The sequence below is a fragment of the Mustela lutreola genome, chromosome 12 (genome assembly GCF_030435805.1).
Source record: "Mustela lutreola isolate mMusLut2 chromosome 12, mMusLut2.pri, whole genome shotgun sequence".
In the NCBI taxonomy this organism is placed as follows: Eukaryota; Metazoa; Chordata; class Mammalia; order Carnivora; family Mustelidae; genus Mustela; species Mustela lutreola.
This window is the reverse complement of record NC_081301.1, coordinates 61,621,586-61,645,658: the sequence shown is the minus strand read 5'-3', so window position 1 is coordinate 61,645,658 and position 24,073 is coordinate 61,621,586. Positions and strand designations below refer to the sequence as shown.

General features: G+C 37.1%; 1 protein-coding gene across 11 annotated transcripts in view; it reads left to right on the top strand.

Annotated features, from left to right (window-relative positions):
- KDM4C (lysine demethylase 4C) overlaps nt 1-24,073 on the top strand; it is a 521,081-nt gene that overhangs the window by 184,504 nt on the left and 312,504 nt on the right. Inside the window, exon 1 of one of the 11 annotated variants that reach the window (XM_059142115.1) lies at nt 19,141-19,210. The exons of the other annotated variants lie outside the window; for them this stretch is intronic. The gene's annotated coding sequence lies outside the window, so the exon portion shown is untranslated. Of the gene's footprint in view, nt 1-19,140; nt 19,211-24,073 lie in introns of those variants that run through there. 11 annotated transcript variants of the gene reach the window in all.

Here is a 24,073-nt window from a genome sequence, read left to right as displayed (position 1 = left end):
ATAGTAATAAATAAGATCTAATAAATACATTAAAAAAATCATTCATCACAATCACATGGGATTTATTCCTAGATTGCAACGGTGGTTCAGTATTCACAGATGAATCAACATGATACATCACATCAATAAAAGAAAGATAGGAACCATATGTTTATTTCAAGACACAGGAAAAATATTTGACAAAGTACAACATCCATTCATGATAAAACCCTCAACAAAGTAGATTTAGAAGGAACATACCTCCAAATAATAAAGGCCATCTATGAAAAACCCACAGCTAACATCACTCTCAGTGGGGAAAATGGAGAACCTTTTCCCTAGGGTCAGGAACAAGACAGGGATGTCCAGTCTCATCCCTTTTATTCAATGTAGTACTGGAAGCCCTAGCCATAGCAATCAGATGATGAAAAGAAATAAAAGGCATCGAAATTGGCAAGGAAGAAATCAAACTTGCACTGTGGGCAGATGACATGATACTATATATTAAAAACTCTATAAACTTCACCAAAACGTGCTAGAACTGATAGATGAATTCAGTAAGTCTCAGGACACAATCAGTATACAGAAGATCTGTTCTATTTCTATACAGTAATAATGAAGTAGTAGAAGGAAATGAAGAAAACAATCCCATTTAGAATTGCACCAAAAATAATAAGAAAATTAGGAATAAACTTAAGCAGAGAGGTAAAAGATCTGTACTCTGAAAACTATAATAAACACTGATGAAAAGAAATTGATGATGACATAAAGAAATGGAGTGATATTCCATGCTTGTGGATTAGAAGAACAAATATTGTTAAAATATCTATACTAACCAAAGCAATCATTTAATGCAATCCCTATCAAAATACCAAGAGCATTTTTCACAGAGCTAGAACAAATAATCCTAAAATGTGTATGGAACCACAAAGACCACAAAGAGCCAAAGCAGTCATGAAAAGACAAAGCAAAGCTGGAAGCAGCATGATTCTGGATTTCAAGTTATATTACAAAGCTGTGGTGATCAAAGCAGTATGCTATTGGCACAAAAATTGATACAGATATAAATAGAATAGAATAGAAAACCCAGAAATAAATGCACAATTATATGGTCAAATAATGTTTGACAAAGCACGAAAGCATATCCAATGGGAAAAATTCTCTTCAAGTAGTACTGGTGTGGGGGGATGCCTGGGTGGCTCAGTCGGTTGGGTGTCTGCCTTCAGCTCAGGTCAGATCCTAGGGTCTTGGAATCAAGCCCTGCATCAAGCTCCCTGCTCAAGAGAGTCTACTTTCTACTCTCCCTCTGCAGCTCCCCCTGCTTATGCTCTCTCTCCATCAAATAAATGAAATCTTTAAAAATAAAAAAAAGTTTTAAAAGCTCCAAAGAAACAAGTGGTATTAGGAAAATTGGACAGCAGCATACAAAAGAATAAAAGTGGACCACTTTCTTATATCATATACAAAAATAAATACAAAATAGATTAGATAACTACATGTGAGAATTGAACCCATAAAAAACCAAGAAGAGAACATAGGCAGTAACTTCTTTGACATCAACTGTAACAACTTTTTTCTAGATATGTCTCTTGAGGCAAGTGAAACAAAAGTACAAATAAACTATTGGGATTACATAAAAATAAAAAGTTTTTGTACAGTGAGGCAACAGTCAACCAAACTAAAAGGCAACCTATAGAATGGGAGAAGATGTTTGCAAGTGACATATCCAATAAAGGGTTAGTATCCAAAATAGGTAAAGAACTTCTAAAACGCAACACCCCAAAACCAACTAATCCAATTAAAAATGGGCAGAAGACATGAACAAACATTTCTCCAAAGAAGATATATAGACACATGAAAAGATGCTTATCTTCACTTACCATCAGGAAAATACAAATCAAAACTACAGTGAGATACCACCTCACACCTCACACCAGTCAGAATGGCTAAAATGAACAACACAGGAAAAAACAGATGTTGGCAAGGATGCAGAGAAAGGAGAACCCTCTTACATTGTTGGTGGGATTGCAAACTGGTGCAGCCACTGTGGAAAAGAGTGTGGAGGTTCCTCAAAAGATTAAAAACAGAACTACCCTATGAACTAGCAATTGTACTACTTGGTATTTACCAAAAGAATACAAAAATACAAACTCAAAGTGATACATACATCAGTGTGTTTATGGCAGGATTATTTACAATAGCCAAAGTATGTTGAACATAACATTAAAAAAATAGCCAAATTGGGGCACCTGGGTGGCTCAGTGGGTTAAAGCCTCTGCCTTCAGCTCAGGTCATGATCTCAGGGTCCTGGGATCGAGTCCCGCATCGGGCTCTCTGCTTGGCAGGGAGCCTGCTTCCTCCTCTCTCTCTGCCTGCCTCTCTGCCTTATGATCTCTGTCTGTCAAATAAATAAATAAATAAATTAAAAAAAATAGCCAAATTGTGGAAGCAGCCTAGATGTCCATTGATAAACGGATAAAGTAGAGGTGATACACACACTCTCTCTCACACACACACACACACACACACACACACACACAGGAATATTGCTGCACTGTAACAAAGAATTTTTTTCAACAACATGGTAGATCCAGAGTATAGTATGCTCTGTGAAATATGGCAGAGAAAGACGAATACTATATGATTTAATTCACATGTAGATTTTAAGAAACAAAACAAGTGAGGCAAGTGGGGGAAAAAAGAGAGAGAGACAAACCAATATACAGACTCTAGAGAACAAAGTGATGATTACCTGAGGGCAGGTGATTGGGAGGATGGGGAAATAGCTGATGGGGATTAAGGAGTGCACTTGTGATGAAGACTAGGTGATGTAGGGAATTATTGAATTAGTATATTATACACCTGAAACTGATTGAACACTGTATGTTTACTGAAATTATGAAAAATACTTAGAAAAAGTGGCACAGAGAGTCTATAGAGAGAGATGCTACAGTGTATACAATACTATCAGTTGCTGTCACTTTTCAGACCTCTCATTTAACCCTTACATCACTTATTTGAGGCAGAAGGAAAATGAGACAAAGAGGTGAAATGTGTCTCCCTGGTTGATGCACACCCAAAGGAGCAGATCCAAACTGTGACCTGTTTGTGGCCATTTCTGCTAAATCATCCATTCTGAATCCTGAAATGATTTTGTCTCAAGAGGGCATTTAACAATGTCCAGGGACATTTTTGAATGTCACAAATGGGGAAATGTCACTGGCATCTAAGTGAAAAGAGGCCATGGGTGCTGCTAAGCATCATTGGATGCACAGACAGTACCCTACATCAAAGTATTATCTGGCCCCCCAAATGTCAATAGTGTGGTGATGGTATTAACTGTACTACCACACTTTGTAACCACCCTTCATCCAGACTTCTATTAATTTTCCCATTAGCTGAAAAGCTAATTTAAGGAAAAGACAGTTTATTTTATTCTTGGGTTTTTTCACTTATTGTACAGGATGTGTAGTTCATTTACATACATCTTCAGTAGTAAAATTTCAAAGTATTTTAATTCCATAAGAAATGTGAATCTCACCTAATAATACTAGATTTAAAAGGCATAGGATAGACTACCAGCATAAATTGAAACCACTTTTCTAAAACACATTCTGAAATTCTTCTAGGGAAACATTAGACATTAGGATGTTAACTTTAGAAAGCCTTTAGTAGATTCTGACAGTTAATTGTGCGGGGAGGTTCTAAATCCCTTGGTTTCTTTAATTCTGCAGGTAGTGCCTTAGGGAAAGATAAATACCAGCATTACCATTTGAAGCAAATCCTAGTTATCTGCTGCATGCATGCTGGGGGAGGAGGCTAGCAATCAATGGTCGAAATGAAACAGATTGAAGAAAGGAGTGGCTTGGACCATATTCAGGGTTGGCTTTCCTTATGGAAGAAAAATGTATCTGATGAACAGTTTTATTCCTCTTGAACCTGGTTCTGCAAATAACTTTTGGCTAAAGTTCCATCAAAAATTTAAAAAGAATGCTATGTTAATAATAAATTTTAAACAGGGGAAATAAATTCGCTTTCAGTGAATTTGAACTTGATGGTAATTTGTTTAATATTTTCTTATGTATAGTTTTAATATACATGTAAGGCAATGTATAAATCTCAAGAGAAACATTTTGTCAAGAACACAAAAGCTTGGCAGAAAGGTAAAGATCGAAGTGATGGCAAGGATTTTTGCATGTTTGTTTTTAGAATGAATGGTCCTTTGAATTAGAATTTTTCCAGATTTTCCCTATTGTGAAACTCAGTGTTAAAACCAGATAGATAATTTTTTCTAAAATTTAATTTCAGTACCGGTATATATCCTCCTCTAATTTTTTTTTTTTTTTTTTTAGATTAAAAGAGAGCACAGTTTATTATTATCACTAGCAAACTTATGTCATTGTTTATGACATCTTTGGGTGACTGCTGAAGTTAAACCCATACATATTCAATTTTGCATGTATTTTTTTTTATTAATTTATTATTTTTTAAAAATTTTTTATTTTTTATAAACATATATTTTTATCCCCAGGGGTACAGGTCTGTGAATCACCAGGTTTACACACTTCACAGCACTCACCAAAGCATATACCCTCCCCAATGTCCATAATCCCACCCCCTTCTCCCAAACCCCCTCCCCCCAGCAACCCTCAGTTTGTTTTGTGAGATTAAGAGTCACTTATGGTTTGTCTCCCTCCCAATCCCATCTTGTTTCATTTATTCTTCTCCTACCCACTTAAGCCCCCAAGTTGCATCACCACTTCCTCATATCAGGGAGATCATATGATAGTTGTCTTTCTCTGCTTGACTTATTTCACTAAGCATGATACGCTCTAGTTCCATCCATGTTGTCGCAAATGGCAAGATTTCATTTCTTTTGATGGCTGCATAGTATTCCATTGTGTATATATACCACATCTTCTTGATCCATTCATCTGTTGATGGACATCTAGGTTCTTTCCATAGTTTGGCTATTGTGGACATTGCTGCTATAAACATTCGGGTGCACGTGCCCCTTTGGATCACTACGTTTGTATCTTTAGGGTAAATACCCAATAGTGCAATTGCTGGGTCATAGGGCAGTTCTATTTTCAACATTTTGAGGAACCTCCATGCTGTTTTCCAGAGTGGCTGCACCAGCTTGCATTCTCACCAACAGTGTAGGAGGGTTCCCCTTTCTCCGCATCCTCGCCAGCATCTGTTATTTCCTGACTTGTTGATTTTAGCCATTCTGACTGGTGTGAGGTGATATCTCATTGTGGTTTTGATTTGTATTTCCCTGATGCCGAGTGATGTGGAGCACTTTTTCATGTGTCTGTTGGCCATCTGCATGTCTTCTTTGCAGAAATGTCTGTTCATGTCCTCTGCCCATTTCTTGATTGGATGATTTGTTCTTTGGGTGTTGAGTTTGCTAAGTTCTTTATAGATTCTGGACACTAGTCCTTTATCTGATATGTCGTTTGCAAATATCTTCTCCCATTCTGTCAGTTGTCTTTTGATTTTGTGAACTGTTTCCTTTGCTGTGCAAAAGCTTTTGATCTTGATGAAATCCCAATAGTTCATTTTTTCCCTTGCTTCCCTTGCCTTTGGCGTTGTTCCTAGGAAGATGTTGCTGCGGCAGAGGTCGAAGAGGTTGCTGCCTGTGTTCTCCTCAAGGATTTTGATGGATTCCTTTCACACATTGAGGTCCTTCATCCATTTTGAGTCTATTTTTGTGTGTGGTGTAAGGAAATGGTCTAATTTCATTTTTCTGCATGTGGCTGTCCAATTTTCCCAGCACCATTTATTGAAGAGGCTGTCTTTTTTCCATTGGACATTCTTTCCTGCTTTGTCGAAGATTAGTGGACCATAGAGTTGAGGGTCTATTTCTGGGCTCTCTATTCTGTTCCATTGATCTATGTGTCTGTTTTTGTGCCAGTACCATGCTGTCTTGATGATGACAGCTTTGTAATAGAGCTTGAAGTCCGGAATTGTGATGCCACCAACGTTGGCTTCCTTTTTCAATATCCCTTTGGCTATTCTAGGTCTTTTCTGGTTCCATATAAATTTTAGAATTATTTGTTCCATTTCTTTGAAAAAGATGGATGGTACTTTGATAGGAATTGCATTAAATGTGTAGATTGCTTTAGGTAGCATTGACATTTTCACAATATTTATTCTTCCAATCGAGGAGCATGGAACATTTTTCCATTTCTTTGTGTCTTCCTCAATTTCTTTCATGAGTACTTTATAGTTTGCTGAGTATAGATTCTTTGCCTCTTTGGTTAGGTTTATTCCTAGGTATCTTATGGTTTTGGGTGCAATTGTAAATGGGATTGACTCCTTAATTTCTCTTTCTTCTGTCTTGCTGTTGGTGTAGAGAAATGCAACTGATTTCTGTGCATTGGTTTTATATCCTGACACTTTACTGAATTCCTGTATAAGTTCTAGCAGTTTTGGAGTGGAGTCTTTTGGGTTTTCCACATATAGTATCATATCATCTGTGAAGAATGATAATTTGACTTCTTCTTTGCCGATTTGGATGCCTTTAATTTCCTTTTGTTGTCTGATTGCTGAGGCTAGGACCTATAGTACTATGTTGAATAGCAGTGGTGATAATGGACATTCCTGCCGTGTTCCTGACCTTAGCAGAAAAGCTTTCAGTTTTTCTCCATTGAGAATGATATTTGCGGTGGGTTTTTCATAGATGGCTTTGATGATATTGAGGTATGTCCCCTCTTCCCTACACTTTGAAGAGTTTTGATCAGGAAGGGATGCTGTACTTTGTCAAATGCTTTTTCAGCATCTATTGAGAGTATCATATGGTTCTTGTTCTTTCTTTTATTGATGTGTTGTATCACATTGACAGATTTGCGGATGTTGAACCAACCTTGCAGCCCTGGTATAAATCCCACTTGGTCGTGGTGAATAATCCTTTTAATGCACTGTTGAATCCTATTGGCTAGTATTTTGGTGAGAATTTTCGCATCTGTGTTCATCAGGGATATTGGTCTATAGCTCTCTTTTTTGATGGGATCCTTGTCTGGTTTTGGGATCAAGGTGATGCTGGCCTCATAAAATGAGTTTGGAAGTTATCCTTCCATTTCTATTTTTTGGAACAGTTTCAGGAGAATAGGAATTAGTTCTTCTTTAAATGTTTGGTAGAATTTCCCCGGGAAGCCGTCTGGCCCTGCGCTTTCATTTGTTTGGAGATTTTTAATGACTGTTTCAATCTCCTTACTGGTTATGGGTCTGTTCAGGCTTTCTATTTCTTCCTGGTTCAGTTGTGGTAGTTTATATGTTTCTAGGAATGCATCCATGTCTTCCAGATTGTCAAATTTGTTGGCGTAGAGTTGCTCATAGTATGTTCTCATAATAGTTTGTATTTCTTTGGTGTTAGATGTGATCTCTCCTCTTTCATTCATGATTTTATTTATTTGGCTCCTTTCTCTTTTCTTTTTGATAAGTCTGGCCAGGGGTTTATCGATTTTATTAATTCTTTCAAAGAACCAGCTCCTAGTTTCGTTGATTTGCTCTATTGTCTTTTTGGTTTTTATTTCATTGATTTCTGCTCTGATCTTTATGAACTCTCTTCTCCTGCTTGGCTTAGGGTTTCTTTCTTGTTCTTTCTCGAGCTCTTTTAGGTGTAGGGTTAGGTTGTGTACCTGAGACCTTTCTTGTTTCTTGAGAAAGGCTTGTATCGCTATATATTTTCCTCTCAGGACTGCCTTTGTTGTGTCCCACAGATTTTGAACCGTTGTATTTTCATTGTCATTTGTTTCCATGATTTTTTTCAATTCTTCTTTAATTTCCTGGTTGACCCATTCATTCTTTAGAAGGATGCTGTTTAGTCTCCATATTTGGGTTCTTTTCAAGCTTCCTTTTGTGGTTGAGTTCTAGCTTTAGAGCATTGTGGTCTGAAAATATGCAGGGAATGATCCCAATCTTTTGATACTGGTTGCGTCTTGATTTAGGACCGAGGATGTGATCTATTCTGGAGAATGTTCCATGTGCATTAGAGAAGAATGTGTATTGTGTTGCTTTGGGATGAGATGTTCTGAATATATCTGTGATGTCCATCTGGTCCAGTGTGTCGTTTAAGGCCTTTATTTCCTTGCTGATCTTTTGCTTGGATGATCTGTCCATTTCAGTGAGGGGAGTGTTAAAGTCCCCTACTATTATTATATTATTGTTGATGTGTTTCTTTGATTTTGTTATTAATTGGTTTATGTAGTTGGCTGCTCTGACGTTGGTGGCATAGATATTTAAAATTGTTAGATCTTCTTGTTGGACAGACCCTTTGAGTATGATATAGTGTCCTTCCTCATCTCTTATGATAGTCTTTGGCTTAAAATCTAATTGATCTGATCTAAGGATTGCCACTCCTGCTTTCTTCTGATGTCCATTAGCATGGTAAATTCTTTTCCACCCCCTCACTTTAAATCTGGAGGTGTCTTCGGGCTTAAAATGAGTTTCTTGGAGGCAATATATAGATGGGTTTTGTTTTTTTATCCATTCTGATACCTTGTGTCTTTTGACAGGGGCATTTAGCCCATTAACATTCAGGGTAACTATTGAGAGATATGAATCTAGTGCCATTGTATTGCCTGTAAGGTGACTGTTACTGTATATGGTCTCTGTTCCTTTCTGATCTACCACCTATAGGCTCTCTCTTTGCTTAGAGGACCCCTTTCAATATTTCCTGTAGAGCTGGTTTGGTGTTTGCAAATTCTTTCAGTTTTTGTTTGTCCTGGAAGCTTTTAATCTCTCCTCCTATTTTCAATGATAGCCTAGCTGGATATAGTATTCTTGGCTGCATGTTTTTCTCGTTTAGTGCTCTGAAAATATCATGCCAGCCTTTTCTGGCCTGGCAGGTGGATAAGTCAGCTGCCAATCTAATATTTTTACCATTGTATGTTACAGACTTCTTTTCCCAGGCTGCTTTCAGGATTTTCTCTTTGTCACTGAGACTTGTAAATTTTACTATTAGGTGACGGGGTGTGGGCCTATTCTTATTGATTTTGAGGGGCGTTCTCTGAACCTCCTGAATTTTGATGCTCGTTCCCTTTGCCATATTGGGGAAATTCTCCCCAATAATTCTCTCCAGTATACCTTCTGCTCCCCTCTCTCTTTCTTCTTCTTCTGGAATCCCAATTATTCTAATGTTGTTTCGTCTATGGTGTCACTTATCTCTCGAATTTTTCCCTCGTGGTCGAGTAGCTGTTTGTCCCTCTTTTGCTCAGCTTCTTTATTCTCTGTCATTTGGTCTTCTATATCGCTAATTCTTTCTTCTGCCTCATTTATCCTAGCAGTGAGAGCCTCCATTTTTGATTGCACCTCATTAATAGCTTTTTTGATTTCAACTTGGTTAGATTTTAGTTCTTTTATTTCTCCAGAAAGGGATATTATATCTCTCGAGAGGGTTTCTCTAATATCTTCCATGCCTTTTTCGAGCCCGGCTAGAACCTTGAGAATTGTCATTCTGAACTCTAGATCTGACATATTACCTATGTCTGTATTGATTAGGTCCCTAGCCTTCGGAACTGCCTCTTGTTCTTTTTTTTGTGGTGAATTTTTCCGCCTTGTCATTTTGTCCAGATAAGAGTATATGAAGGAGCAAGTAAAATACTAAAAGGGTGGCAACAACCCCAGGAAAATATGCTTTAACCAAATTAGAAGAGATCCCAAATCGTGAGGGGGGAGACAGGTGATAAAAAGAGGTTCATAAATAAAGAAAGAAAAGAAAAAGAACAAAAAGAAAAGAAAAGAGTTAAAAAATAGAACATGAATAAAGAAAAATAGAAAAAAGAAAAAATATATATATTAGATAAACTAGTTTAAAAACATTAAAAAAGAAAAGCTTAAAACTTAAAAAAAATTTTAGTAGAAGAAGAGAAAAAAAATGAAAAAGAAAAAAATTAAATTAACTGCAAGACTAAAAAAATCACAGGGAGAACGCCTTGAGTTCAGTGCTTTGCTTTCTCCTCCTCTGGAATTCTGCTGCTCTTCTTGGTATTGAAATCGCACTCCTTGGTAGTTGAATTTGGTCTTGGCTGGATTTCTTGTTGATCTTCTGGGGGAGGGGCCTGGTGTAGTGATTCTCAAGTGTCTTTACCCCAGGCGGAATTTCACCACCCTTCCCAGGGGCTGAGTAATCCGCTCTGGTTGCTTTCAGGAGCTTTTGTTCCCTGAGCGCTTTCCGTAGAGTTCCAGAGGACGGTAATACAAATGGCGGCCTCCTGGTCTCTGGCCTGGAGGAGTTGAGAGCCTGCGGCACCACTCCTCAGTGTGTCCTCAGAGAACAGCTCCCAGTTTCTCTCCACTGCCTGACCTCCGGCCGCGCTCCGAGCTCACTGAGCCTGTGACCGGTTCAAGGTAACCCCGAGCTGCGATCTTACTGTCGGCTCTGTCTCTGTAGCTGGTTTTCCCCTTCCAATACCCTCAAGCTCTGGGACACTCAGACACCCCCGATCCTTCTGTGACCCTGCGGGACCTGAGGCCACACTGACCCCACGTGGCTTCGCCCCGATTTAGCCTCTGGAGTGATGTCCCTCAGCGGAACAGACTTTTAAAAGTCCTGATTTTGTGCACAGTTGCTCCACCGCTTGCCAGGAGCCAGCCCCTCCCCCCAGGGTCTATCTTCCCGTCACTTTGGATTCACTTCTCCGCCGGTCCTACCTTTCAGAAAGTGGTTGTTTTTCTGTTTCCAGAATTGTTGTTCTTCTTCTCTTCGATCTGCCGATGGATTTTCAGGTGTTTGCAATCTTTAGATAAGCTATCTAGCTGATCTCGGGCTAGCTGAAGCAGTCTCAGCTTGATACTTCTCCGCCATCTTGACTCCTCCCCTCTGTCCTCCTCTAATTTTTACAGAGAACTATAATTGAATATGACTTGATACTTTTCTAAAACTTAGTATTTTATGACCAAGTTGAGGCTAATTGTTAATATTCAAGATTTTTTAAACATTTGAAGTGTGCCTATATTCCTACTTGTCCAGTTTTTTTAACTATGTTTTTTTATTCTGAAAATCATCCAGGACCTTTTTTTGTTTTTTTTTTTTTTTTAGAAAGTATGGTATAAAACAAGAGATTATAAAAGGGCCATTAAATATATTTCATTAATGTATCTCTCTCTCATTTGTGTTACTTCTTTTGTCAGTGAACAGCATAACTTCTTGCAGATAATTACTTACTGAACAGAAAATTCTTGATTCCTGCCATAAGGAATCTATATTCCTGATATAAAGCTTGAATTTCTGCATCAGTTGAGAGGACCATGTGGTTCTTGTCTCTTCTCTTATTGATTTGTTCTATCACATTGATTGATTTGTGAATGTTGAACCACCCTTGCATCCCAGGAATAAATCCCACCTGGTCATGGTGGATAATTTTTTAATGTACTGTTGGATCCTATTAGCTAGGATCTTATTGAGATTCTTGGCATCCGTTTTCATCAGGGTTATTGATCTGAAATTCTCCTTTTTGATGGGGTCTTTGCCTGGTTTGGGAATCAGGTTAATGGTGGCTTCATAAAAAAAGTCTGGAAGTTTTCCTTCTGTTTCTGTTTTCTAAAACAGCTTCAGGTGAATAGGTATGATTTCTTCTTTGAATGTTTGGTAGAATTCTCCAGGGAATTCATCAGTTTCTGGGTTCTTGTTTTTTGGGAGGTTTTTGATCACTGCTTCAACCTCGTTATTAGATATTGGTCCATTCAGGTTGTCAGTTTCTTCCTGTTTCAGTTTTGGAAGTTTATTTGTTTCCAGGAATGCATCTATTTCATCTAGGTTGCTTAACCTATTGGCATATAGCTATTGATAATTTCTGATGATTGTTTCTATTTCCTTGGTGTTAGTCTTGATCACTCCCCTTTCATCCATAATTTTATTACTTTGGGTCCTCTCTCTCCTCTTTTGGATTAGTTTGGCCAGCAGTTTATAAAAAAAACCAGCTTCTAGTTTCATTGATGTGTTCTACTGTATCTCTGGTTTCTATCTCATTGATCTCTGTTTTAATCTTGATTATTTCCCTTATTGTGTTTGGGGTTGGCTTAATTTGTTGTTGATTCTCTGGTTCTTTAAGGTGTAAGGAGAGCTGATGTATTCTGGATTTCTCAGTTTTTTTGAGTGAGGCTTGGATGGCTATGTATTTCCCCCTTAGGACCGCCTTTGCTGTATCCCATAGGTTTTGGATGGAAGTGTCTCATTCTCATTGGTTTCCATGAATTGTTTAAGTTCTTCTTTGATTTCCTGGTTGATCCAAACATTCTTAAGCAGGGTGGTCTTTAGCTTCCAAGTGTTTGAATTCCTTCCATACTTTTTCTTTGGTTGAGTTCCAATTTCAAAGCTTTGTGGTCTGAGAATATGCAGGGAATCATCCCACTCTTTCGGTATTGGTTGAGCCCCGATTTGTGACCCAGTTTGTGATCTATTCTGGAGAAGGTTCCCTGTGCACTTGAGAAGAATGAGTATTCTGTTGTTTTAGGGTGGAACGTTTTGTATATATCTATGCGGTCCATATGGTCCAATGTGTCATTCAATGCTCTTGTTTCTTTATTGATTTTCTGCTTGGATGATCTGGCTGTTACTGAGAGTGGTGTGTTAAGATCCCCTACTAATAGTGTATTCATATCACTATGGCTCTTTATCTTGATTAACAGATTGTCTTATGTAGTTGGCTGCTCCCATATGGGGGGCATAAATATTTACAATTGTTAGATCTTCTTGGTGGATAGATCCTTTAAGAATGATGTAGTGTCCTTCTTTATCTCTGACTACAGTCTTTTGTTTAAAATCTAATTTATCTGATATGAGAATCGCTACTTCAGCTTTCCTTTGAGGCCCATTGGCATGAAAGATGCTTCTCCATCCTGTCACTTTCAGTCTGGATATATCTGTAGGTTCAAAATGTGTCTCTTCTAGACAATGGGTCCTGTCATTTTATCCAATCTGCAACCCTGTGCCATTTTATGGGAGCGTTTGTCAAGATATGGCATCCGTTCCTGACTAAAATGCTTCAAAGTAGGGACAGCTGGGTTGCTCAACTGGTTAGGTGGCTGCCTTTGGCCCAGGTCATGATCCCAGCATCCTGGGATCAAGTCCCTCATCGGGTTCTGCAGGAAGCCTGCTTCTCCCCTTGCCTCTGCCTGCCACTCTGCCTGTCTCTGTGCTCTTTCTCTCTCAAATTAATTAAAAAAAAAAAAAACACTTTAAAACACTTCAAAGTATAGGGATAGAGGGAACATTCCTCAACTTCATAAAATCTATCTATGAAAAACCCACAGCGAATATCATCCTCAGTGGGGAAAAGCTGACAGCCTTCCCTTTGAGATCAGGAACAGGACAAGGATGCCCACTCTCACCAGTTTTGTTCAACATAGTCCTAGCAACAGCAATCAGACAACAAAAAGAAATAAAAGGTATCCAAATTGGCAACGAAGAAGTCAAACTCTCTCTCTTCGAAGGTAACATGATACTTTACATGGAAAACCCAAAGTACTCCACCACCAATCTACTAGAACTCATATAGCAATTCAGTAGTGTGGCAGGATACAAAATCAATGTACAGAAATCAGTTGCTTTCTTATACACTAACAATCAAAATATAGAAAGGGAAATTGGAGAATTGATTCCATTTACTATAGCACCAAGAACCATAAGACACTTGGGAATAAACCTGACTAAAGAGGTAAAGAAACTGTACTCAAGGAACTACAGAACACTCAAGAGAGAAATTGAAGAGCACACAAAAAGATGGAAGACCATTCCATGCTGATGTATTGGAAGAATAAACATTGTTAAAATGTCTATACTGCCTAGAGTAATCTATACTTTCAGTGCCATCCCAATCAAAATTCCACTGGCGTTTTTCCATGTGCTGGAACAAACAATCTTAAGTTTGTATGGAACGAGAAGATACCCCAAATTGCTAAGGAAATGTTGAAAAAGAAAGACAAAACTGGGGGCATCATGTTGCCTGATTTCAAGCTTTACTATAAAGCTGTGATCACCAAGACAGCATGGTACTGGCATAAAAACAGACACATAGACCAGTGGAACAGAATAGAGAGCCCAGATATGGACCCTCAACTCTATGGTCAAGTCATCTTCGACAAAGCAGGAAAAAAAATATAAAAAATATACAGTGGAAAAAAGACTGTCTCTTCAATAAATGGTGCTGGGAAAATTGGGCAGCTATATGTAGAAGAATGAAACTCGACCGTTCTCTTACACATACACAACTATAAACTCGAAATGGGTAAAAGACCTCAATGTGAGGCAGGAATCTATCAAAATCCTAGGCCATATCCTCTTTGATATCGGCCACAGCAATTTCTTTCAAGATATGTCTCCAAAAGCAAAGGAAACAAAAGCAAAAATGAACTTTTGGGACTTCAACAAGATCAAAAGCTTCTGCACAGCAGAGGAAAGAGTCAACGAAACAAAGAGGCAACCCACGGAATGGGAGAAGATATTTGCAAATAACACTACAGGCAAAGGGCTGATATCCAAGATCTATAATGAACTCCTCAAACTCAACACACAGAAAACAGATAATCACATCAAAAAATTGGCAGAAGACATGAGCAGACACTTCTCCAAAGAAGACATACAAATGGCTAACAGGTACATGAAAAAATGTTCATCATCATTAGCCATCAGGGAGAATCAAATCAAAGCCACATTGAGATACAACTTGACACCAGTTAGAATGGCCATTATTAACAAGACAGTAAACAACATGTGTTAGAGAGGATGTGGAGAATGGGGAACCCTTTTCCACTGTTGGTGGGAATGCAAGTTGGTGCAGCCGCTTTGGAAAACAGTGTGGATATTCCTCAAAAATATAAAACTAGTGCTTTCCTATGACCCTGCAATTGCACTACTGGATATTTACCCCAACGATACAGATGTAGTGAAAAAAAGGGCCATCTGTACTGCAGTGTTCATAGCAGCAATGACCATAGTCGCTAAACTGTGGAAAGAACCAGAATGCCCTTCAATGGATGAATGGATAAAGAAGATATGGTCCATATATACACTGGAGTATTATGCCTCCGTCAGAAAGGATGGTTACCCAACTTTTGTATCAACATGGATGGGACTGGAAGAGATTATGCTGAGTGAAATAAGTCTAGCAGAGAGAGTCAAGTATCATATGGTTTCACTTACTTGTGGAATATAAGGAATAATATGGAGGACATTGGAAGATGGAGAGAAGTGAGTGGGGAGATATTGTAGGGGGAGAAAAACCACTACAGACTGGGGGTCTGAGAAACCAACTGAGGCTTTGGGTCGGGGGTGACGGGTTGGGTGAGCCTGGTGGTGGGTATTATGGAGGGCACATATTACATGGAGCACTGGGTGTGGTGCATAAACAATATATTTTGGAACACTGAAAAGAAATAAACTAAATGGAAAATGGAAAAAAAAACCTTGAATTTTATGAAAAGTGGATGAACAAAGAGTAAATAGTAATTAAAAATCTCAGCATCTTGTTTAATAAAACCTATTGAAGTACATAGGCAGACAGGTATACTTATGTTTCAGATTTCACATATTTTATTTGTTTTTTTAAAAATAAATTATTTAATTTATTTTGGCTTTGAAATGAAAACTGGATTAGAGACAGAAGGTAGCTCCAACACATGGCATTTATTCAAATCCTAGAAAGGAAATAAACTAATAAATTAGCAACATAAGAAAAAGCTACCTTGTGATCTCAGACCATCCAGATATATGTTTGTGTGTTTTCTTTTAAAACTCCATCACTCACTAAATTGGTGATTTTACTTAAATTAGATGATTCCCTCTCAATTATGTAGCTTTATATCTATTTTTAAGACTGTATGTGCTATAAAAATGGAGATTTGTAGGTATGTGCTTGCATATGTACATATAAGCAGTAATACATCACTTGATTTTGATTTGCTAAGTAAATCAGTGCATAGATACATTTATCCATATGTAACAGGGCTTGAGAAAAAGACATTACCACTAGATATTTAATATTTTGACTTTTTATTTCATGATGTCACCATTTCTTTTGAGATGTTGAGATAATAACATCTTAAGTTAAACTTATATTTCCCAGCTGAAATTGCTCAGCCCATTCTCTTGCATTTTCTTGCGTTGTTCCTGCTGCAGTAGTTGACTGGTTTAAGTTGAACATCAAGCCTTCTGATGAATGAGAATGACCCCTGTCTGGACTATTTAGAGAATGGGAGGGTCTAATCTCTGGGAGCCAGTTCATAGAAATCTTTGTGGGGGAGTGGTATTTTGGAAGGTACAGAGTGTAGTGGTTATGAGCAAATGCTTGAGAGCAACTCCCATTTCTGCAAACTAATCACTGTGTGCCCTTATTCAGGTACTTACCTCCTCTGTGCTTTAGTTTCCTTATCTGAGGTAATAAAACCTGTTTTATAAAGTTATTGTGGGACGTACCTATGTAAAGATTTTAGCACAGTGTGCAGCAGATAGGAATGAAGAAATTTTGATTAAATGCCTATTATTATTGACCTGATTTCAAGTACAGATTCTAGACCCAGATCTATACAGTTACTTAAAATATTTGGCCATTTTGCTATGTAGAGTGAATAGTGATCATAGCTACTTTTTTTTTTTTAAAGATTTTATTTATTTGACACAGAGAGAGAGAGCACACATACAAGCAAGGGGAGCAGCTGGCAGAGGGAGAAGGAGAAACATTTTCCCTCTATTATAGGACTCTGGAATCATGACCCGGGTTGGGGCAGACACCCCACTGACTGAGCCATCCAGGCACCCTGATCATAGCTACTTTCATTGGAGAAATAGGAAAAGCTGAATACTGTAACTAATTTATTATTATAATTAATAGGAAAGAGTAGAATGTAAAGTTTATTGATGTTCATTGTATTTATAAGACTTAAAGATCTCTTAACTACCTAACTTTGAGGGGCTTTTAAAAAAGAAGCTAAAAGTTTTCTAGGCTTTAAAAAGAAACGTTCTAGGTTTTAAAAAAATCATCATCATCATCATCATCAGTTAAAGTTACTCCTGCGAAAGGAGTAACGTCTGTAATTTCTTTCTTCCTTCCTTTCTTTCTTTCTTTTCTTTTTTTTTTTTTTTTTTTTTTTAAGATTTTATTTATTTATTTGACAGGGACACAGCAAGAGAGGTAACACAAGCAGGGGAAGTGGCAAAGGGTGAAGCAGGCTTCCCTCTGAGCAGGGAGCCTGATGGGGAGCTCTATCCCAGGACCCTGGGATCTTGACCTGAGCTGAAGGGAGACACTTAACAGACACCCAGGCGCCCCCATCTGTAATTTCTTCTTATTAAAAGGCTCTTGCTAGCCTTGTGGTTCAAAATACCTTTTAGGGAGATAATCTTTGTACCTTACTCTGTAAACTTCATGTGCTTTTATGATTTAACATTGATCAGAAATAGTAGAATTTAAGTGGAAGACTGTAACCCTGATTTTGTGCTTCTAAATGAATTAAATGTTAAGATGTATTTGTTTGACTTAGAAATTATACATTAGCAATTGAAGATCAGTTTTATGTGTGTGTGTTTATTTTGAATCTCAGTATGACAGTTCAAATTTAGGTGTTGTCATGGAGGAGGAGTACAAGACCCTGAGATTTTAATGGGAGGTGAGGAGGAAGGACTCCCTAAAAACAGCAAAAAGGATGGGATCAGGATGTTTTGTTTTCCAAGGAAGGTCCAACTGGCAATCCGTACATAGATTTTTATATTTCCCTTTACTGTGTGTGTGTGTGTGTGTGTGTGTGTGCGTATGTGTGTTTAGTTGAGTTTCAGAGAAAGTTTGAAACTCTAAAAACAAAAAATACAAATCAGCTTTTAAAAATAAATGGCCTTTTGGGATGCCTGGGTGGCTCAGTTGGTTGGACGACTGCCTTTGGCTCAGGTCATGATCCTGTAGTCCTGGGATCGAGTCCCGCATCGGACTCCCAGCTCCATGGGGAGTCTGCTTCTCTCTCTGACCTTCTCCTCGTTCATGCTCTCTCTCACTGTCTCTCTCTCAAGTAAACAAATAAAATCTTAAAAAAAAAAATAAATGGCCTTTCATTGGTGGAAAGGTAAATAGTTGAATGGTGCCTAAGAAAAATATATTTCATAGCAATACACCCCTGAGGAGGGTATTTACCTTGCCAGGTTACTTAGTGAAGTCAGATTTTGCTTTGGGGATAATGCCAAATTCTTAGCCTTCTTATTTGTAACATAGTAGGTTTATTCTTGTGATTAAAAACAATATGCTGTAGAACTGTGTATCATTTGATATTGTTCCCTCTTGTAGCAGAGCAAGCATTTCTTACCTGTTTTGCCTACATAGATGTCCCACACTGAAACTCCTCCCCACAGAATAGTGAATCATCTCCTAAGTCGTGGGAGCAGCTCCCTTCTCTTTTTTTCCTTCTCTGCCAAAGAATAAATGTTTCAAATTTATGTTGGTCTATTTCTTTCAACACTTTTACAAATTGCTAATATAATCTACATAAAACAGAATCTTGTGTATGTGATCTCCTCCACCAAAGGTGTAGCCAGAGGTTTCCGTGTTTGCTTGAATGATGTATGTGTGTATGTATACATAATTTAATATACAGTTGACCCTTGAGCAACATGAGGGTTAGAGGTCTTAAGCAGTTGAAAGTCCACATACAACTTTTTGACTCCTCAAAAACTTGACTACTAATAGCCTAATGTTGAAGCATTACCAGTAACACCAATTAATACATACTTCATATGTTATATGTATTATAGTATTCTTATAATAAACTATAGAAAATATTTAGAAAATCATAAGAGAAAATACATTTATTGTAGCACACTGTATTTACTGAAAAAAAATCCACCTATAAGTGGATTTGTCCAGTTCAGACCCATTGTTCAAGGTTCAAATGTATATTGATATATCAATATACTGAATATATATAATATTTATATATTTGGTATATATTTAATAAATATATTTATTTTATTTCTTTACTTCCATGCCATAACACCCATTTTCAGAGTTGTTTATGATTGTCTAGAGAATACTGCAGCTGGAAAAGAAAGGTTATGATTTTTTCTTAGTGAGTAAAACTCAGGTCTAAAACTTTTTCAGGAGAACAAAATGAAACAGTAAGTCTTTTGTTCTCTTGTAAAGGAAGTTAATATTTTCTTTGTTCTCTCTATCTAAAGGCTGGAAAGATAGCTTAACAATGTCAAAGGAAAAGAAAATTGAAACCAACCACACCAAGCTGTTTTTGGAAGGTACTTTAAATGAGAACAGGCTTCCAAAACTGCTGGTTTTTTAGTTGACTAAGCCATCTGTTCAGTTTTTCAGCAGGCACTGTCTTCAGTCTCCCTGATTTTTATAGCTTCCCCTTGGGAAACCAGAAAACTACAAATCATCACAGCACTGCAGAGCCTTTTGAAGAGCTGTGTGTGGCTTAGGAGTTTGTCAGTCTTCTATCATGTATTTGGAATGGTTTTACTTCTACAAAACTTGTGCTTTTTTTTTTTTTTTTAAGTGTTATTTATTTGAGAGACACAGAGAGAAAACACACACAGGAGTGCAGGGCGGGGGGACAGAGAGAATCTCAAGCCCACTCCAGGTTGGGCCAGGAGCTGATGAGACGATGAGATCATGACCAGGGCTGAAATCAACAGTTGAATGTTTAACCGACTGAGCCACCCAGGTGCCCCACACAACTTGTGCTTTTATAGATTTTGAGAAGAAGGAGAGTCTGAGGAAAGAAGAAAGATAGTTAAACTTGTTTTTCTTATAGACTTAAAAATTTTTTTGTTAATTTATTTGATAGAGAAAGAGAGAGCAGAAGCAGGGAGACTGGCAGGCAGAGGGGTAGGGAGAAGCAGACTCCCCACCGAGCAGGGAGCCCAATGCGGGACTCAATTCTAGCTCTCTGGGATCACCACCTGAGCTGAAGGCAGACACTTACCGACTGAGTCACCCAGATGCCCCTTATAGAAGCTTTTATTTTTCCAGATATACCAATAATAAAATGGTGGCTATTTCATTGAAATTAACTTTTTCATGTTTCATTTAATTGGAATACATAAACCTGTTACTCAAAGTAAATTTGTGTTTTATTTTTCAGTTCTGCCATTAGTTTTTTTCATTCTTATGTCAAATTCAATGATGTCACAGTTTTATTATAAACATTCTTTAGAGGGTGTTGATGTTAAATTTATTAATACCTCATTACATTGAGTATAATTTCCTAGAAATAGAATAGATATTTTGAAGTTGATGCATAGACTTCAATGTGTGTTTAATAGATGAGTTTTCCTTGATGTTTTTAACATAAATTATATTTTTAAAAGTATATTTGAATATTATGTAATAGTCAAGTGACTCCCATCATCTCCTGACCATGCACTCACACTCCCTCTTTCTCTCCCTCTCTCTCTCTCTCTCTCACACACACACACACACACACACACACAGTAACTCTGAGGAAGAGATTTAAGTTTTATCCTATGGTTAGAAACTACATTTCTTGTTCCTGTCACCTAGAGATAACAGTTCTCAATCTGAATATCGTTTGAGCTTCAAAATGTAAGCAGTTACGACCCATCATTGTCACTGTGGAGAACAAGATGAGTACAACTTTTTAAAAGTCTTTGTGGGAATCGTGACAATTTTCAGTTCCACCCCAACAAAATAGGACCCAAATGCTTGAGGATTAATACTAATGCAAATAAATACTTGAATATGAGAGACTTAAAATCATCCACATGGCAGAAATATTCTTTAAATCATTTCACCTTTAAAATTTCATAATTATGTTGAGATAATGGTGGGAAAGTATAGCCAACATTTAAATATGTAAGTTTTCATTTCTTTTATATATTTCACCAACATCTTGTTTAAACAAAATATTAATTTTTTCTAGGCAAATAAATATCCATACATCACTAAATTTATAACTGTACTACTTTTCTAGAAATTAATTACTTTATGATCATTTTAGTTTCTCTTTGGCTCTCTTCATTGCATGAGCTTTATATAATACTCCAACTTTTACTTGATTTTTGAAACTTCAGAATATTTATCCTATTCAGACTGATACCCTCATTCATGCCTGAGAGGAGATCTCTACTCCTTTCCAAATTCAGTCATATATCCTTATTGCCCTTCCCCACTCCATTTTTTTGGTCTTCGCCTGTGTGGCTTATTCTCTATCCATAAGTACATCCAGACTCAGTCTCCAAATGGTCTTCAGCTCTGAAACCATTCCTGTACATGTTCATTAACAGTAGGTTTCTTTCCTCAGATGGCACATGTTATTTCCTCATAGAAATTAGAGTATTGCTTTATATATGTTTGCTGTTAAGTACATGATTTAAGATTTTAATCTCATAATAAAAGTTTCTTATGTTGAGTTAGTTTAATATTAGTATAATTAATTCATTAATTAATATGATATAGTGAGGATGGAAGTGCTTTTCCTTTCTGATCTCTGCTGGACAGTGATCAGTAATTTGTAGGACATGATGGAAAGAACTAATCTAATGATGGTGTGAATATAAATTTTATTCTTTCTCTGATGAATGGTGTCATAGACAGCTAAGAAAATGCATTCCTATTTTAGATGAGACTGATGAAGAATGAAGTTACTGTATTTCTATGAATTTTATCTTAAAATATAAGTTGGATATAATTTCTTTTTCTGTGGACAGATCCCTAAAGGCAGCATCCTTTATCTATATATTTCAAAATTAAGATGTGTAAAATTTTACTGTTTTGGTGCACCATGGGTCCAGCATAAGATACTGGATGCATTTTCTTTATTCTATTTGCAATTTCTGCTATTTGAAATTGATTTTGTCTTATTTTGTTTTGTTTTGTGGTAGTTGATTTTGCATTTGCTTCTTTCTGTAAGATTGTCCTTCCTGCTGTCTTCCAGAATACTTTCTCTGCTTTCCATGTCTTAATATTATATTTAAAAGATTGTTTGCAAAAGTATTTATTTTTAGAAACAAAGGTACAATAGCGTAAGTTATGTAAAACAAATTTATTGTGAGATTAATGGAACATATTCATGTATAGAATATAGAATAGAATACAGAAACTTAAAAAAATACTACATATATTTCATGGGACAATAATCTAATTTTGTTTTACCTTTGGGTGTTAGCAGGAAAGCAGAATGTGCTCCTAGCTAAGAGAAGCAAGAGAGAGAAATGGACTACCTTATCAGATGTATCACCTCATATTCATCCTTATGGCAGCAGAGCCAGAGATGGCTATCTATTCCTTGCCATGGTTATTCTCAAGTTGAAACCACAGCAGATTCACCAGAAGGCTAGCAATCAGTACCTAACAGCCTGTAGGCCATGACTAAATGTGTACATGTACAATAGAGGTTCACAGTGTTTTAGAAATGTTTGAATTATATAAATTGTCAATGTTTAAATATCAGATGATTTTACATAAAACTCTGGAGTCATAGGTTCACTTAAGCCAGGATGATTTGAAAACACTGCTCTGACATTCCCTGAGGGGCAGTATTTGCTGGGAGGTAAGCAGAGGTTGTCTCCCTCAGACCATACAAGCTCTCTACAGTTCCTCAGTTCTCAGCTTGCTCTTCTCTAGTCAGACATAGAGGTACTTGGGGGCCTAATTCTCCCTGTGCCTGCCCCATTATTTTACGGATGCCCTGGTGCACTGCATTTATTTGTGTGACCTGCCTGGTTCTGTGGCTATTTGAATTGCTCCCTTCCAATTTTGTTGCTCCTTCAGTCAACTAGATAATTTAAATATGGTTTCTTTTTGTTTATTTGTTTCCTTTTTATTTTTTGTTTTGTTTTATTACTGTTATTTTAATCTGGTTCTTTGAAAATTGGTTTTCTATATTTTAAGCAATTGATAGTAATCAGGTTTAAACTGAAAAAGTCTGCACAGGAAACAACAAATGTTGGCAAGGACCGGGAGAAAAGGAGCCCTCATGAGTGATTGGTGGGAATGAAAACCGGTGCAGCCACTAGGAAAACAGTCGGGAGGTTTTTCAAAAAATTAAAAATAGAGCTACCATATGATCCAATAATTTCAATACTGGGTACTTACCTAAAAAATATGAAAACACAAATTTGAAAACATGTGTTCCTATGTTTATAGCAACACTATTTTTAATAGCCGAATTATGGAAGCAGCACAGGTATCCATTAATTGATGAGTGGATAAAGAAGAAGTGGTGTACATATGGATGTACATATATAATGGAATATTACTCAGCCATTAAAAGGAATTAAATCTTGCCATTTGCAACAACGTGGATGGATCTAGAGAGTATAGTGTTAAGTGAAATAAGTCAGAGAAAGATAACAGGATTTTGTACATATAGAATTTAAGAAATAAATGGATAAAATGAGACAAACCAAGAAACAGACTCTTAAATAGAGAGAGAAAAACTGATAGCTACCAGAGGGGAACTGGGTGGGGGGATTAAGAGTACACGTACCACAGTGAGTACTGAGTGTTTAGAATTGTTGAATCACTGTATTGTACACCTGAAACTAATTTAAAACTATATGTTAATTCTGCTGAAATTAAAATATAAATAAATAAGCAAGCCTCTACTGAGCACCTGTATGCATAAGGTATCTGTGTGCGTAATAAAGCTTTCTAAGTTCCAAGGAAATTAAGAAGTGATGAAAATTCTAATTATCTTCCATTAGAATTTCTGGAAGGATAACTCATTATAATGAAGTTGAATATTAGTGTGTATGCATTGTAGCTTGTTTTTTTTTTTTTTTTTTTTTTTTTTTTTTGCTTTGATGCTGCTGATGGATTTCCCTTCCTGACTTGCACACTGACCTCCTTCCTGAGCTCTCCTTATCTGTGTTGGAGTGGCTTGGCACAATGTTGCTCTGCACCTGCATGACCCCTGTTCCTTTATAGATTTGAGTCCAGGTGACATGGAGTCCTTTTTGAAGTCCTTTTTTTGAAGGGATTGTGGATATTAATTTGCAGAGTAGTTACTCTGAATGTATATACTTTATCTCCTTTAGAATAGGTTTGGCCATGTTGTGTTTGAGGGAAAATATAATTACCTTAAAGATTCAGGGAAATAGTGAACTAATTAACAATGAAACTAGTTTTTTGTAATT